Raw genomic sequence first — 18,000 nt, 5'->3', positions numbered from 1 at the left:
GATATCATTTATTACTATACTAGAAAGATTTATATTTCCAGATCTCGACTGGTATTTTACTCTCAGCTTCTTTTCCGCGATATCCAAATACAGTCATAAAGTTCTTGCGTGACCTCACGAAACTTATTGCTTCTAGAGTCAGCGTAGAGGATTCTGTTGCAATCAATCTAGGTAAAATAAAAAAAAAAAAGAAGAAAAAAAATTCTCACTCGTAAATCACAAATGAAGTTCTTACTCAGCTAGCTCTCATTTCAACGATTCCATCAACCCACAGGAATAGATATCGATCCTTTCTTTCTGGCGTTCATTGTGAGTGACCTGTACAGATTTCCTGTGAACTGTGTGCTTGTCTTGTCATTTGAAATCGAGATCGTAGTCTGCTAATTACAATTTGCCAGACTCTAAGGCGTCTGGCCAACCCCCCATTACTTCTCCAAGACAATTATAGCCGCAAATGAAGATGACAAATAGCATAGCCTTTCCGAATTCGTGCTGAATCAGCTCGGAACACGAGTTAGAGTCTCGTTAGTGTAGATTCGGATAAAACAAATCGAGCGATTTGGGATCGATGGACTTTAATCACATAAAGTTAGATTTCAATTTCAATCCGACACAGAAACGCACATTTTCGAATCCACTTAGTACAGTGATTTTGGATTAAATGTACTTGAAAAAAACTAATTCAAAGTATTTTTAGAAAGTGGAATGGCATCTTAATACGTTTATGACACATTTATATATGGTTAATTATATATACATTTATTTGTTAAAGCAGAAATACTTTTAGTGAACAGTTATCGTTATATACTTGTTTTAAGAGATTCTTAAACGTTGCACGAAAATATGTATGTCATGAATGGTTTCAGTTTTGATAACTGACTACAATCTGTATAAGTATAAAGTTGAAACAAATTCTGCCGTAGAATGTACCACTTGCTCGTAACTTGCTTGCGCCAAAATCAATACTTGTCCACGATCTCATTTACCAGTTACAAAACGTGAAATGGGGATCGTTACTGAGATACGTAAGGAGAAAATATTGGATTCGTTATAAGTTATTTTCTAGTTCATTTGTATAAATGATTTAATCTTGATGATCTCCTAAAAATGTATATGTTTTCTCAGCTGTATCAATGTATCGCTACCAATAGATGGCACCACATTACATGTGTCTCTCTCTTTTACTTGGTAATAGATGTTCTGTTCACATAATTTTTATTGTTTCTATATAATAATAAATAAACTTTAATTGTAAACTTAAATATTTTTAAATGATTATTTTTTTAAATATTAATGAATAAATGATATCAACTTTTGATACACTATCTATAATATTCCATCAATAACTTGAAATAATCTATCAGTAGGCCGTGAGGTGGCCGGGATCGAAAACACTTAGGCGGATGAATCCTGGGAGGGTAATGGATGGTAACTGTAGCCAATAAAGTTCTAACTGAGGCTCTTCTATTGCTGTTACCCTCCTGCCATGATCAGAGCTTTAATAGCTCAATAACACCTTATCCCTACACTGTCCTCTAACAGATAACGGGGTAGATAAAAAGCATTCTTGCTTCGCCCCTTTAAGTCCTTATAAGGACTATATCCCTACACTGTCCTCTACAGATAACGGGGGAGATGAAAATCATTCTTGCTTCGCCCCTTTAAGCCAGTCCTTGTAAGGACTATAAGGAGTGTGGTGGCCGGGATAAGAATAGCCCCAATGTAGCTCATGAATGTCGCACGAGGCGACTAAAATGGGTATCCATGGAGGGTAATGGATGGCAATGCTGTAACCAATGAAGTTCTAACTGAGGCTCGGCTATTGCTGTTACCCTCCTGCCATGATCAGAACTTTATATAGCTCAATAACACCCTGTCCTTACACTGTCCTCTACAGATAACGGAGAATATGAAAAGCATTCTTGCTTCGCCCATCTAGCCAGTCCTTTTAAGGATGTTCAATAATCTCTTTAACAGAAGAGCTGTTTCTGTGTTCCCCCGGAAGTGGTGCAAGAGTGGTATTATTTCATATACAACACACTAAGAAAAATTTTAACAGATGGAGTCCGGGTGCTTCAGGCTGACCGAAAAAGAAACAATACAGCGAAGTTATTTGATTTTTTTTTTCGGTTACGAAATGCCTGACTTCGCAAACATGTTAAAGAGTTGGAGGCAGCTATTTCACCAGGACTCCATCTGTTTTAATTTTTCTCACCAATGTGTTCAAATATCACATAGGAAAAATACCCCCCCCCTCAACAAAAAAAAAACTCCTCTCTGACGAAAATAAGCCCGGATTGGCTGATCTGATCTTCTTCAGTTTTTCCATGTTTTTTCTGATTTTTTATTCTTTACTGGTTTTTAATGTTAGTTTTAATTATTTTATGGACTTTTCATTAAAGATCAAAAGTCAAAAGATTATTTAGAAGTACCCAATAGGCCAATTTAAAACTGTTCAACAGAGGCCTCTTTCTTTTCCCGTCTCACTTTGTTTAGAAAGGTCAGTTTCTTAACAAAAATAAAGAATAAAGAAGGGTATCTTAATAAAAAAATAAAATAAAATTTAAAGTTATTTAATACGGTATTGTCTCATATTATTCAAACATGGATTTAAGGATTATATATATTATTTTGTTATATGCTTATTATTTATATTTTATTTGTTTATTTATAAGTACACATAGTATAATTATTTTTGATGTGCTATGCCTACAGATGATCGTAAATATATCGTACATTATGTACTGAGCATCGACTATAAGTTAGATAATACAATTTCTCTGCTATATAAACGAAACTTGGCACTTTTCCAAGCTTCTACAGGCCAGCGATAAACAAAGTGGTGGTGGTCTCACATTGAGCAATAAAAATCGTCTGCCAAATAAAGACTCTTTCAACCATTTATTTATGCCAGATTAGGATTCGAACCTACAACGTATGGGTGAAAAACGTGATACCATCCGTTCAACTAGCTCGGCATTATAGAAGTGAATACGCTTTAAGAAAATAGTTAAAGTGAAAAATATTATGAAAATCGTTTTGGTAAATGTTTGTTACATTTATTTTCGATGTAGAATGGCAGAATCCTTATCCAATTTCTTTTGACTTATCTTTTGAATAGCCAGGAATAAAATTAATGTGTGGCTTTTGATTCTTGTATGATGATAATGCTAAATAGATGGTGTATGGATACATACTAAGCTGTATTATTTATTTATTTATTTATGCATTTTTTTTTCTTTTTCTAAGCTTTTGAAAACTTGTCAAAAAGAACAAGGAACTTTGTTTCAAGGTGGATGGATTAATAATAATACAGTAAGGAATCTATGAATCACAGGTGATCGAAGTGATGTTTTTAATTTTGCATTCATTAGCATGGTTTCAGAACGAAGTGGAAGGAGCTAGTCAGTGGAGGCTCGTGGCTTGAAATTGTGGGGTGCTGAAACTTTCGACTGTACATACACACTGTAAGTACAGTGTATACATGTTGGGATAAAATATCAAAATTACAGTAAAAATTAAAAAATAAAATAAAATAAACATGAAAAAAGATTGTTTATTATCGATAAAATTATACAGTTTAGTATAATTCAAAATTACTTAAAAATAAATCCATTCCTTTAATTGTTATTAAAAGAATGGCTTTACAATTTTTGGACATTATAATTAAATCCCCTAATTGTAATGTCCAAATATTTAAAGAGGCGAAGTAAACACGATAAGCACTACGAACACTCTACTACTGGCGCAAACTGCATATAAACAACAGTGGAACTGCGCGACGGACAGTGCCGCATTACGCTAATAGCTCGCATTTCACTATGATGCTTGGGCGCGTAGCAATATGACACTGTGGTAAACACAGTGCTGCTAGCGTCCTTCGTCCTCCTAAGTGCTACAAGATGGATTTTTATTATTTTTTTATACAAAATAAGAGAATTGTATAGGATTGTTGATGAAAAAATTAAATATTGCAAGCAAATATAAATAAATTAATTAATATATTTATATATCGAGAAAAATTGGGGGTGCTGCAGTTCCGCAGTGCCTATGCACGAGTCGCCCTTGGACCTAGTACTACTTTCATGTGACCTGAAATAATCGACATTTGTTTACTTCAAACAGCATAGATAGCAAGTGATTGCGGCGACTGGAAGGTCCACCTGACATAACCGCTTAGATAACATAAAAACTGAGGATCCATTGGAAACAGAAAGTTGAGCTCTGACGATTATGCATGGCTGAGTATTTATCTGGAGTTGTATATGTTTGTAAAATGAATAGGGGTGATTTTATTATGTTATTTTATTTTATTTAGAATAACCAGCTACCAAAACGCTGGATCCGACTTGCAGAACTGATTCTTTTGCCATTGTCATATCTTACATATATTACCTTTCGTGTTTTTACATTCCAATAATACCAAGTTCGCTTAATGAATCGAAAGAATTCATATAACATAACGTCACTCTCTGTCTGCGCCAATCAAAAATTTGCGCTAATTTCTTTGAACGACAGTTAGGACATCTGTACGTCTATTAGCATAGCTACTGTTTATGTTCTTTGAAACGTTTCATGGTTAGAATACGTGTTTGTCTGATGAACTCACCGATTATTAATTTTGTCTGATGGTCCTTATGCTTACGAAATATCTTCGTACCATTTCCACTTCGTAAATTTCTTTTATTTCAAAGCTACACAAGATATACTACAAGAAGGGCAAGCGGTTACAGTAAGAGAATGAATCGAGGGATGTGCTTCTTGAATAGCCGCGGGATTGTATTCATTGGAAAAAAACAGTATGGGGACGGCGGTTTCAAAGAACAGTGGTGGTCGTAATAAAGGAAGGTGGCGAGAAGTTGGTTCGATAAGTTTGAAGCTGACCAGTGTATAGATGTTGACCAGTGACTGGTCGTACAAGACAATGCAGAAACGTAGCATATATGAAAAAACGATTGAAGGAAATCTGTGCGAAACGGGTCATTATTAAGCAAATAGCCCTCTTACGGATACAGTCAAGCATTCTTAGGGAAGTTTTGGGGGTGCTACACCAAGGGTGGGAACAATATTCTAAGGTATGACGATTATTATTATAAGACACCTCCAGGGAGTCCAAAGACTTATCGAGGGAGGGCAGCTCTGTATCCACCTCTCAAATCTACCAACTGACAGCAACGCCATCTACCGCCGACCACCACCACTAGTTTTCCCACAGACAATCACAAACATCCATCCCTACGGCGGGATTCGAACCCGCAACCTTTTGGCTGAAGAGCGGTTACGCTAACCACTCGGCCAGCTAGGCTGACTATATGTCAGCTATAAAGTATAAAGTACAACTTTTTGGAGGCTGGACGCTATCGATTTGATGTGTTTGTGTCAGATGTGAAGGAACAACTAACGATAGCAATATTATCAAAAGTGAGGGTTAATGAAGCAATTTCACATTTAAAACATCAATTATAGAAGGTCGTCTTTAAGCTTGAATTATGTCTTTTTGTAAATGAAAAAGAGAAATGAAGTGTACTCTCATCAGGAAAATTGTAACTTGCATTTGAAGTTAGTGAAAGACCATCATCGATGTACAGGATTAAAATAGGGACTGAAAACCTTGAGCTCTGAGTAGTATGCTCTCATTGACAGAAAACTCTAATGAGAGGAGATATTAATTTATGATATGCATTGAACAACACCTGAGAGGATGAAGCTGATAATTCGATCACAAAAGGCAGGAGGGGAACGACAGGATGCTAGTCTGAAAAGAAGGCTTCAATGGCAGATCCTTGATCAAATCCCTTGGCAATATGAAGAAAGACCACGTGAGTTTATCTACAATTTTCCATGACGTGTACATAAGGATGGTAAGATTAGCCAGTAGACACACAAATTAATTAACTTAATCTACTAATTAAATCATAAGTCTAGGTTGTGAACTAATTGGCCATTGATGGCATTTTCCATTGTGTTCGAGAGTGTTGAGGTGACAGCAATAAGATGATAGTTGATAGCTGACTTTTATCTCCCTTTTTCTAAAGAGGCTGGATAAGAACTTGCTTCCGTACTGCTGGGTAGATGTCAAATGAGCTTGTAAGGGAGATATAAAATTAATATTAATTTTCAAACACAAGCTTTTAATACAACTAGAGGAATACGGTCTGGACCAATGAACTTATTACTATCAAGACTATCGGAGATTCTTCCAATGTTCTACTAGCGAAAGATCACATGAGGTATACTTTGGAGATTCGCTTTTGTTGCCTATACAAGGACTGCAGGAAAAGACTTAAGCCAAGATCTGCCTTATCTTCAACTAGTACATATAGTAATAATGCCGGAAACGGGAACAGTATATGCATATATGTAGTTCGACGAATGAAATAAATAGGTTTGCACTATCTGTTTTTTTTTTACCTTATATGTATTAGCCACGGGCCTGACCTGAGTATTTTTCGAACATGTGAGAGTGTTATTAAACATGAATAAAAAGGAGTTACATATTTCTATAATTTAGTTTTATGTGCAATCGTTTATAATTTGATTTTTTCTGTTGACAGCTCACATGATAAATTTGAATTTTTATATATTCTGAGGACCGCCTTTTTTCACTGGACTAGTTAGGGACTGTGTACTATACTTTGCAAAACAGTGGCTTTCACCGTTATATCTCATTATTGATTCACAAACAAATTTCGTGATATGTGCTTATTTGTTACGTTAGATGGCATAATATCTTTCGCTTGGAAGAATTCTGAAAGAATGATGCAGAGTTTAATATGTACATATTCTAATTGTTTAGTCTATTTAAAGTAACAATTCATGTATATAAGCCAAGGCTTTTAGTGTATGTTACGGTTGGAGTTGAGGGGAATTAAAACTGTGGTAATAAATGTAGCATGCAGAATCTTTTTTATTTATTTTATAATTACCATTTCCGTTTTAATAAAGAAATAAATATCTCCAATTTATTTTCTGGAAAGTATATGGCTTTTGTATTTTTACAGGTAATTTGTTTTTAATCTGTTCTATTATTTTCAAGAATTTTAGAGATGAGTAGCACATCCGCTTTAGGTCGGTATGTTTGGATTTTGTGTCTTTTTCTATTGTTCTGTCTGTTGACTAACATTTAAGGGAAATAATACCACTGCCGAATATCATATTTTTTTGAAAAACACAAGATCTTGTAACACCTATAAACTAAATCTTACAAGTCAGATTTTATCTATTCTTGCGCTGTTCTATGGTTTATCTACCACAGAACTTTCACTTCTTATTTGAACCCGCGTGGAAAACGTATGGTTTGCTGTTGGCTTTGGTGTGTCAATCTTGTATTGTGCTTCATTGAAAATTTATCTTTTCTTGAGAAGTGTAATGTTATTTATGAAGGTATAGTTGTGATTCTGACAGCTCTTTTTGGCTTTATCACTTGACAAAAGCTATTGGTGATGAAAGCTGTGTGGGTGTTTTCCCTTCTCGATTTAATAATTCAATAAATGACATCCAGGTTTACAGCGTACTGGTGCTTTATTCTAAGAATTTGTAAAAGCAATAGTGACCTTCCACTATGTTTTTCGTTGGTTTTACACTAAGTATAATGTTTGTAACTGGTTGTTTGTGGCTGAATGACTTTTATTTTAGCCTCTCCCAAAAATGGGGTTTTTCTGGAATACTGTGTCATATTTTCAGCCTCTATTTAGAATACATTCTTTCTTACTTATATGTTTCTTTAAATGGGAATAGCAAGCGCTAATATAAATTTATTGGGTTACATATTTTAGTAATTTGATCCAATTATTATTTTTATTATCAGCGATTACGTTTTTAAAAAGAATAGTTGGGCTTGTAGTTTTGTGGCTGAGGTTTTTGAGAAGATTACCGAATGTGAGTAAATATACAGTGGCATTGTAGAAAGAAGTAAATATACAATGCCACTGTATATTTACTCACATTCGGTAATATTTACTCACATTACCGAATGTGAGTAAATACACAGTGGCATTGTAGAAAGAAGTTGCTGGTTGGTGATCCATGTAGTTATTGCTAAGATGACCGACAAACGATGAGATTATGAATCCGAGTGCCAAATTATTTCTTCATTTGTTAGGATTTTATAGTCGGCTATATGTTTTATTATGGTCTGTTCTCATGATCTGTTCCACAGTCTGCACCTCGAAAAGTCTTGACAGACTGAATTGCACTTCTCCATCTTCTTTGTCCAAGTATATAGTCAATTTGATATCTCTATTGTCCATCAGATGATATCCATGTGTACAATCTTATTTTGTGCTGTTTAAAGCAGATATTAGACAAACAAAGAATTCTTTGCACAAAACTCAACTAATCTCTTAGTTGAGTTTTGTGCAAAGTTGTTGTTGCATCTATCACTTCTTGTAAGTTGCCATAAAATTCTTCAATGTGATAGATAAAACCAGATTGCTCCCTCGAAGCTATGATCATCAAGCAAAAATGGTCATACTTCGGGCATATTGTGAGAGCAAATGGCAGTCTGGAGAAGATGATGATGTTTGCTAAAGTTGATGGAAGCAGGAGAAGAGGAAGACCAAGAATCATACGGGTGGATGGAGTTAAAGAAGCAACTGGAATGCGCTTGGAAATTCTGAAAGATATGTCCAGGGACAGATCTGAATGGAGAATGTATGTTCATAGAATAACGAGGAGTCGAAAACGACTCGATGGAACATAACAACAACAAAAATATATTTTATTAATATAATATGATAACTACTGGTATTGGAAAGTTGCACTCAAATGTATTTATATCGATGTTTCCTATTAGAATCAGCCAATCCACTGTTCGATTGTTGATGCCTCGTTGTCATGGTTATAGTTCATGAAGGAAACTGAGAACATTTAAATCCGTAGTGGCAGTATGCAAATTATGTTTTTAATATTTGTGGCTGTGATGTGTCATTGGCGTTGATTTCCTTGAATAGTGTTTATACCTAAACATGCAAAGGTGTCGATCTCGCTGTGAATAGAATACAGAACTGATAATCGTTAATATGGTTCATACTGAAATTTCGGTTATAAAAACTATGTGGAAATAGAAGAAAATAAATAATTCACTAACTAAATTTAAAAGTTTACACGCGGACGTTTCACCACATCCAGATAGAATTATCAAAGATAATTTTATTGACAGTCTTTGCCAAAAAAAAAAATACATTCCGCAAAGGCTGTCAATAAAATGACCTCTAGAAGAACACGAGCAGTCGTGTGTATGAAGGCCGAGTGTAGCGCTCTCGGCAGTGATCTTCTGTGATTACTGCTGATGGTTCAGTAGAACATGAACTACTTCCACGAACAATCTCTACGACTTCAAATGGGACTTTTCCACCTGTTAAAATGGTCTTCTTCCAACGCATATGTATTAGTTTGCTTTTTAGGCTGCCCAAACAGAATATAATTTTTATGTTCTTTTCTTTTTGCCATGGTGGTCGTCTTGTATGCTCAAATTATTGGATACCACATTGACATAAGCTACTGTAGACTCTTGGGAAGGAGACAAGAACCTGGCTTTCCTTGATTTATCTCAGAAGCAGGAGTCTTTGTCCAGAGGTTTATAGACTGTTTTGATTTTCTGTTATATCAGGAGTTAGCCAAGTCTATCTGTTGCACATTTAATGTAGGGTAGGAACATGATATATGTACAGTCTGTTTGGATGGGGGGGGGGGTTTAAGGAGCTGAGCGAGGTTCTTGCTGTTGTTGTAACGGTTTTTTCAAATGATGTAAGAAGAGCTTGTTGTTCTAGATATAGTGCACATCCAGACGAAGAAATTCTCTCTACCCTAGAGGTCCCTGCCACGGAGAAAGCCACTGCGCCCTTCATACAAGTGGAAGCCTTGTACTCTAGATCAGTTAATTCTCAGTCTTCGCTGAGTGTGTATGTTCAAAGGGCCTTTAATAATGCTAGCTTGAGTTGGCGAAACGGACGAGTGTAAATATATATTTAATTTAATTAGTAAATTATTTATTTTCATTCCAGTTTCACGTACTATTTATCTAGAAACTTCAACATGAATCACTGTAATATCTACGAAAATTTGAATTTGGAAATGATTAATATTAACAATTCCTACATTCAATATCTGTCAGAATGTTATTGAGAAGTGTTCTTTACACATATGTTGGTGTGTAAGATGGGGAATTCAGGATTTGTATGCTTATGTCCTTTCACTCAAAGACCCCAAAAAATTACAATTAGCATTTTCTGAATGCATTCACACAGGTTTAAGACATTAAACGTTAGAAGTAAACGAACGCTTGCTTCTCTGAAGGATAATGTTAAAATCCCATACTAGGAGATGGGTAAGTCTGATGTACATTAAATTACAAAATACAAGTACTTCATCCTTTCTCATAAAGTTTTATGTTTTTTTATTTATTTAATCTTTAATTTTTCCTTTCATGAAATAGGTTTTTTAACTCTACTGGTGCAGTATTCCGTTTATGTGTTAAAGTGGCTTCTGTGGAGCATATGTTCATTAAAATTACGATAATTAAAAAGGCAATCTCTCTCTCTCGCTCTCTCTGTTTATTGTTTTTGTTGCGATCTCGATATCAGATGACCCGATGTCTCTACTTTTAAGTAGTAATTCAACAAAATTGTGTGAATCGACCTATTAGCGTTTAGAGCTTCCGCGTCTTCTTTTGGTGCAGAATATTTAATTTTTTTTTCTCTTCGTTTTGCAAAATGTGAACAATTTGTGTCTAAAAATGTTTACTTAAATGCATTGCAGTTGTTGGTTTTCATTTTATTCTTTGCACATCGATTATTTCGATTTATCTCGATTTTGTATTGCACATTATTTCAACATTTCTACACTGTCGTTATTGCTCTGGAAATAATGTTTACAGTCCTGAAGGTTTTATGGTTTCCTTCCTTTAATAGCGTACATCTAATGCCATGTGTTTGATTGACCTAAATTATAAATATTAAAACAAAAATCAAGAAATCTTCTGTTGCTGCATAACTTTGCTTTTGAATGCTAATTATTTTTTGCTTTTAATTATTCCTTGGCATTGTGTAGAGCTCCATTCCGCAGGTTTGACTAGTTTTGTTTTCCAAGGAGACCTGCGAGATACAGCAGCACTGGTGATCTGTCTTATGCTTGCATAAATGTTGTCTCTTCCGGGATGCATTCGCTTACCGCATCTATCCAGGGACATTTTTGTTGATGTGGAAGTGACCCTGGCTCTCTTGGTTGACCTTTATCGTTATTCTCTTTTGTGTAGTTAACAGTGGATCCGCATTCGCGTTAAGGCAGTTATAACCTTTTTCTGCGAAGCGCAGGGAGAACTGTAATTAGATGATGGTGGGGAAGAACTAGGTATTTAAAAATAACGGGAAAAGAGGTGCACATTCACAAAACGTTGTTTGGATAAAGATGTTTTCTATCTTTTTTATAAATTTTATATTTATTTGAGCCACTTTACTCCTTCGGTAAGCAGAAAGGTGTGAGATCACCACCCTGCTTAATGGAACTTCGTTTCTCCATGCCTACGGCGAGATTCGAACTCACAGCCTGATGATGATGATGATGATAAATTAAACGGTTAATGTGATAAGCTTTATCTCTTTATCCAAGTTCGGTTCTTTTCAGTAGTAAATACTAATAATAATTAAAATAGCGATATGAATAGAAATAATCTCATCTAGAGTTTCCTACAAAATTGTCAATATTTTTCACAGGCAGTGATGAAAAATATCATTTTTATTAAGAGGCGTGCAAACACTAGGACATGGCAAAAAATAATATCTTGGTAGTGTTTTCATTACGATTACAGCTTACAAACTTGTCGCTAACATTTACTATCGCTTGTTTATGTGGCAGGTGAGAATGTTTGACATCGCTCCCATAAATCGAAACTGCTTATTTCAGATAACGGCTCACCGACGTCAGCAGCGTTTTCTCACATGTTAATTATTCATAGCTGGTCAAGAATTGCTGTATTCATATTAACATCGTACTTGTCTCAGAAAGCATTCTTTTATAAATTTTACAACATTTAAAGGCACGACGAAAAGTTAATACGAGTAGCATAAATTTCCTTCAAAGCCATCCGAATAGCTTTACCTTAATCTCTAATGCGTGACTATATTGATAAGTGGCTTATTTGCAAAAGTGTCATGAATCTTCCATTGGATAATTTTCTACCAGTTGTATTTAAATTGAAGAGACTTATCTGATGAGGTATGCACCATTCCCAAGATCCTTAACTTTTCTACATGTGCATTTTTGCAGTTTTTGTAATATGATACGGACTATGTTTAAATTAGTTATTAGAATTTTTCCCTAGCTAATATAAAATTTCGATTATACAACACATTGGACAGCGGCTAGAATAAAAAATTAGATAGAAACTAGAAGAAAAATAGATAGAGGGTATTTAAAAATAATTGGTTTATATGCCACAGAAGAAGGGGGAGAACAGGATAATATTGATTTTTTATAATCAACTACAAAACATATATAATAAAATAAATAAAAATGATTACGTAATTTTAGCAGGAGACTTAAATGCAAGAATTGGAAACACGAAAATTAATAATAATATAGGAATACATGGAGAACACACTCTAAACAGAAATGGTAAAAAATTGATTGACTTTGTAGTTTATAATAACCTAAAAATAATGAATTCCTTCTATAAACATAAAGACATACATAAATATACTTGGGCAGCAAGAGGATTGAAATCAATATTAGATTACTTCATATTAAATGAAAAGACATCAAAATATTGACTGCATGTTAGAGTTCACAGAGGATATGAAATAAGCTGTGACCACTTCCTTGTTAAAATAAAATTAAGATTACCACCTAAATGGCTACAAGTAAGAAGAACAGAAAGAAAATTTGAAACATTTGTTTATAAAACTAGACTATGAATGACACAAATGTACAATGGCTATATGAACAAAGAATTAAGCAATATCTAGATAAAATAAAACAAAATGAAGAAATAGAAATAGAATGGCTTAATATAAAAACGATACTAAATGCAGCAGCAAATGAAAGCTTAGGAAAGACCAAAAAATTCAATAAAAGGAAAAAACTGAAGATCTGGAATGATACAATCAAAGAAATAATCAAAAAGAAAAATGAAGCCTATCACAAATGGTTAAGCAGTAAAAGATTAGAAGATGAAATAGAATATAAAAGAATAAGAGCCATAGCTAAAAGGGAAGTCAGAAAAAGACATTGAGAATCATGGAACAATTTACAGTATTTATGTTTCTAATTTAGAACCTGATTTATATAAAATAAGACCCAATGCAAATAAGATTTTGAAACACTTAAATGCGGATACCAAAGAAAACATAAAATTAAACACAGAATTGAAATTAGAAGAATTTCTAAATTACTACACAGAATTGAGGATAGACAAATATTTTAAAAAAGATAACTGGCAAACATTTAACAGAAAGGAAAAGGAAATAACTAAAGAAGAATTAGAAATCAGCCTGAAAGAAACAGGAAACGGAAAATAACCTGGAGAAGATAAGCTAGGTTCAGAACTATATAAATACGCAGGACCAAGACTCAAAGCAAGACCCTTATTATTTTTAAATAAAATTTATTCAACTGGTATTTCCCCAATAGAATGAAAAAAAGCAATTGCGATTCCTATCTTTAAAAAAAGTAACAGAGATGACCCTAAAAACTATAGAGATATTAGTATGCTAAACTCCTGTTACAAAATATATAGCGGAATCTTAAATAACAAACTAATGAAATATTCCGAAAACCTTATTTTAGAAGTACAGAATGGATTTAGAAAAGGACGAGCACGTATAGCCCCGGTCTTTTTCCTAAAATTAATAATAGAGAAAAGAAGAGAATACAATTTATAAACACATATTGCATTTATTGACTTTGAAAAAGCATTTGACAAAATTAAAAGAAACATATTATTTAATATTAAAAGAAAGACAAATACCAAATAATATCCTAAAAGCTATCACAAGTATATATGAAAATAATCAAATACTAATAAGATTAATCATAATCTTTGGCTATCTCATTTAGATCTAAAATAGCTTTCTGTAAGTTATCTTCAGAATTTGTAATTATTATTTGGTCGTCGGCAAAAAGGAGAGTGTTTAAGTTTACTGTAGTGGAAAGTGAATATATGATAATATATTCACTTACGAGAGAGATAAGCCAAGGGTTCCGATATAGTGCACATCCCGATGAAGAAATTCTCTCTACCCTGGAGGTCTCAGCAACTCTTTATAATATTTACTTAAATGAAATAATAATAAAATGGAATAAAAATTTACATCAAGGTATTAAATATTTCTCCTACAGTGAACTTAAAGACTCTCCTTTTTGCCGACGACCAAATAATAATTATAAATTCTGAAGATAACTTACAGAAAGCTATTTTAGATCTAAATGATGTAGCCAAAGATTATAGTATGTTAATATCAACAGAAAAAATCAAAAACTATGGCCTTTAAAGGACACGATCCAGCAAGAACTAAAATAGTAATAGATAACAAGATGTTAGAACAGTTGAATTCATTTAAATACCTAGGATCTATGATCACATATGAAAATGAAAAAGATATAAACGTAAAAATTGCAAAATATTTAAAAATAACAGGTGTAATTAACTCTATATTTAAACCAAACCTAGTTCAAAAACAAAACCAGACTAAAAGTATACAGTGCATTAGCCCTACCAGTCTTAATGTATGGAAGCGAAATCTGGACAATAAAACAAAAAGACAAACAAAGATTAATAACAGAAATGAAGTTTATGAGAAAAACTGCAAAGTATACCCTATTTGATCAAAAAAGAAACGAAGATGTTATGAAAGAATTAAACCAAGAACCAGTAATAGAAAAAATTTAAAAATATAAACATAAATGGATGGAACACGTTCAAAGAATGAAAACAGAAAGATTACCAAAACAAGCCTTAAAGTACAAGTCATTAGGAAAAAGAAAACCAGGACGTCCTCTTAAACGATTCAACGATGACTTCGAAGGTCGGAACAGGCGATGATAGGCCTAAATCCTTGATACGCATGATGAAGATGATGATTGGACAGCGAAAGTTGGTTGATTGGTAGAGCCTCTGTTACTAGCGCTTACGCAAAAAGTTAAGCAAGTTTGATCACAGTTAGCAGCTGGAAAGGAACAATCGTTGGATATTGTTGGCACACTCTCCCTCGATGAGTCTTTGGATTCCCTAAAGGTGTCACCTAATAAAACGAAAAAATAATTAATTACCGATTCTTATAGTTTTATTTTATTTTTTAAAAGTTATCTTTTGAATATTAAAAAAAACTTCAGTGACCTCTTTTTAATTTACATATGAAATGATATCATGTCATTTCGATCTCAACAAAAGTGACTAAAATTGATTTTGGTCAGTTAATGTTAACACCTTAGGCGAATAATTATTAACCAGTTAATTAGAAATTCATATTTGGATACTATTAAACAGGAATAGGAGAAATCACATTTTCTTGAAATTAGCTGTTTTGAATTTTTGTATCTACTGGATATGCTGAAGAAGTTATTGGGGATTGTTATAAAATTTCATTATCATATTCGACGTTAACACAGTTGTAATATGGCCGCTGTCATGTATATATCATAGAATCATTGCCATTTGATCATATACATCAGCAGAGGCGGCTCTTCTGCGGAACTGCACCACCCGAATTTTTCTCGATATATAAATATATTTATTAATTTATTTATATTTGCTTGTAATATTTAATTTTATCATCAACAATCCTATACAATTCTCTTATTTTCTATAAAAAAATAATAAAAATCCATCTCTTAAGAGAGCGAACGACGCTAGCGACACTGTGTTTTCCACAGTGCCATATGCATATGAGATGCGAGCTATTAGCGTAATGCGGCACTGTCGGTCGCGCAGTTCCACTGTTGCAGTTTGCGCCAGTTATAGAGTATTCGTAGTGCTTATCGTATTTAATTGTAACGTCCAAATATCGTATAAATATTTGGACATCACAATTAAATACAAACACGTACACTGTGCATGTATATTTCGAAAGTTGCAGCACCCCCACGATTTCAAGCCACGAACCCCCACTATATCAGTCTAGTAGTTACTGTATTTCTAAGGGATACGGTAACTGCTGAACTGTTCGATGTATAGGAGGTAGTTGGGAAACTGAAACAAATGTTGGTAAAGAATACAGGTTTTCTACGATGTACGCGGGAGTTCTGATATACGTAATAGGAATCCAGATAACTGTGTAGATATATATGTATGTATTAAAAATAAAAAAAATAAAAAAAAGCTGTGTATGTTATTGATTCACTGCAAATATTTTTTTTTCGAAAATACTATAATTACGATTATTATTATTTTATCATCAGACCTGTGAAATTGGTCAACTCTTTGGGTTTTCAGTTAATCGTTTTATTATTGTTTTACATGTTTTCCAGCGAGACTATATTAACCAGCTTTTGGCGAAGATACGAAGACATTCCTTTTGACCTAACTGTGAGAATGCGCACTTCATAACAAACGCTGATTCTTTGATTTCACTGGCTCTCGAGTAACTCTATAAAGTTCTCAATTTTTCTTTTCATCGTATCCTATTTTCACAAATAACAAACTTTTCAGACTTCTTTTGCCACTTGAATTTGTTTATTGAATCATCCCCAATCTATTTTCTGCAAATAAATTAAGATTTAAAACATTTATTGATATTTGAGTATAAAACAGCACACCGTTTTATCCATTCAGTTCCTTTTATGTTAGACACACAGACGAGACTTTTCATAATCCTGTTTAATGAAATGATAGGGCAGTTACATTTTATCTCTGTAATTTGCTATGGAAATAGGATTAAGTGTATATGGATCATTTTTGAAAGAGGATCTACTCGAGTTTCAAGTAGGAAAACTCCGCTACCTGCTGTTATTATAAGTTTAAATATCTGTTGAGAGCATAAACAAAACATTGCACGGAATGTGATAACAACATTATCAAATCATTTGAGATTTTAAGTTTCTTTTGGTTCAGTCAGACTGGTTGCATCTGCAAATGAGAAGAATTGACACCATTAAGATCCGTTATTATGGTTGGCAGTTAGTGACTTTTCAGTTATCTGCATCTAAATGCATCTTAGCAAGATTTCTTGCGTAGATATATTTAGTTCTGCTTTTATTTTCAAATTATAATAAAAATAAGTGTATAATTAATTATAAAATAAATGTGTAATTTGATATATAGAATAATAAAATATTTTTTATTTTTCTTAAACTTTTTATTTAATTAAATTTATTCAAAAGAACCCATTTATAATTTTGCATAGAATACATAATAAATTAGATCATTTGCAACATAAAGTATTGGAGCAGAGAATTGGAGTAGAGAAATTGATTGAATCCACCATGAGATGCGGTGATTAATAATACCCTTGGAGGGTGATGGATGGCAATGCTGTACCAATGAAGTTTAACTGAGGTTCGGCTGTTGCTGTACCCCCTTGGGCGCTGAGATTCGAGAGTTTTGCGTTCGCTATCTTACGGTTTTGGCCTTAAGGGAGCAACAATTTGAGTCTCCGGGGAAGTGTTCTCCGGCACGGCCCGCTGAGGGGCTTTGTCGGTGAATGATTTTCTTCGGAATTTGAGCGGTTCTGCTCGGTGGTGGGGGAGCCCGTCACTGAGTGGAACAACGCTGAGATATGGACGGTCTTTCGCCCACTATGGAGTAGCCTAGAGATCGTCCGAATTTTTTTGAGTTCACCTTTACTTAAACTGTTGGTGATTAATACCCTTGGAGGGTAATGGGTGGCAATGCTGTAGACAATGAAGTTCTCACTGACGCTCGGCTATTGCTGTTACCCTCCTGCCATGATCAGAGCTTTAATAGCTGAATAACACCTTATCCCCACACTGTCCACTACAGATAACGGGGAAGATGAAAAGCATTCTTGCTTCTCCTTTAAGCCAGTCCTTATAAGGACTATAAGAATA

The sequence above is a fragment of the Typopeltis vanoorti genome, chromosome 4 (assembly GCF_054136105.1).
Source record: "Typopeltis vanoorti isolate ZY-2024b chromosome 4, IOZ_Tvanoo_1.0, whole genome shotgun sequence".
Taxonomy (NCBI): domain Eukaryota; kingdom Metazoa; phylum Arthropoda; class Arachnida; order Uropygi; family Thelyphonidae; genus Typopeltis; species Typopeltis vanoorti.
This window is presented reverse-complemented; position numbering follows the sequence as displayed.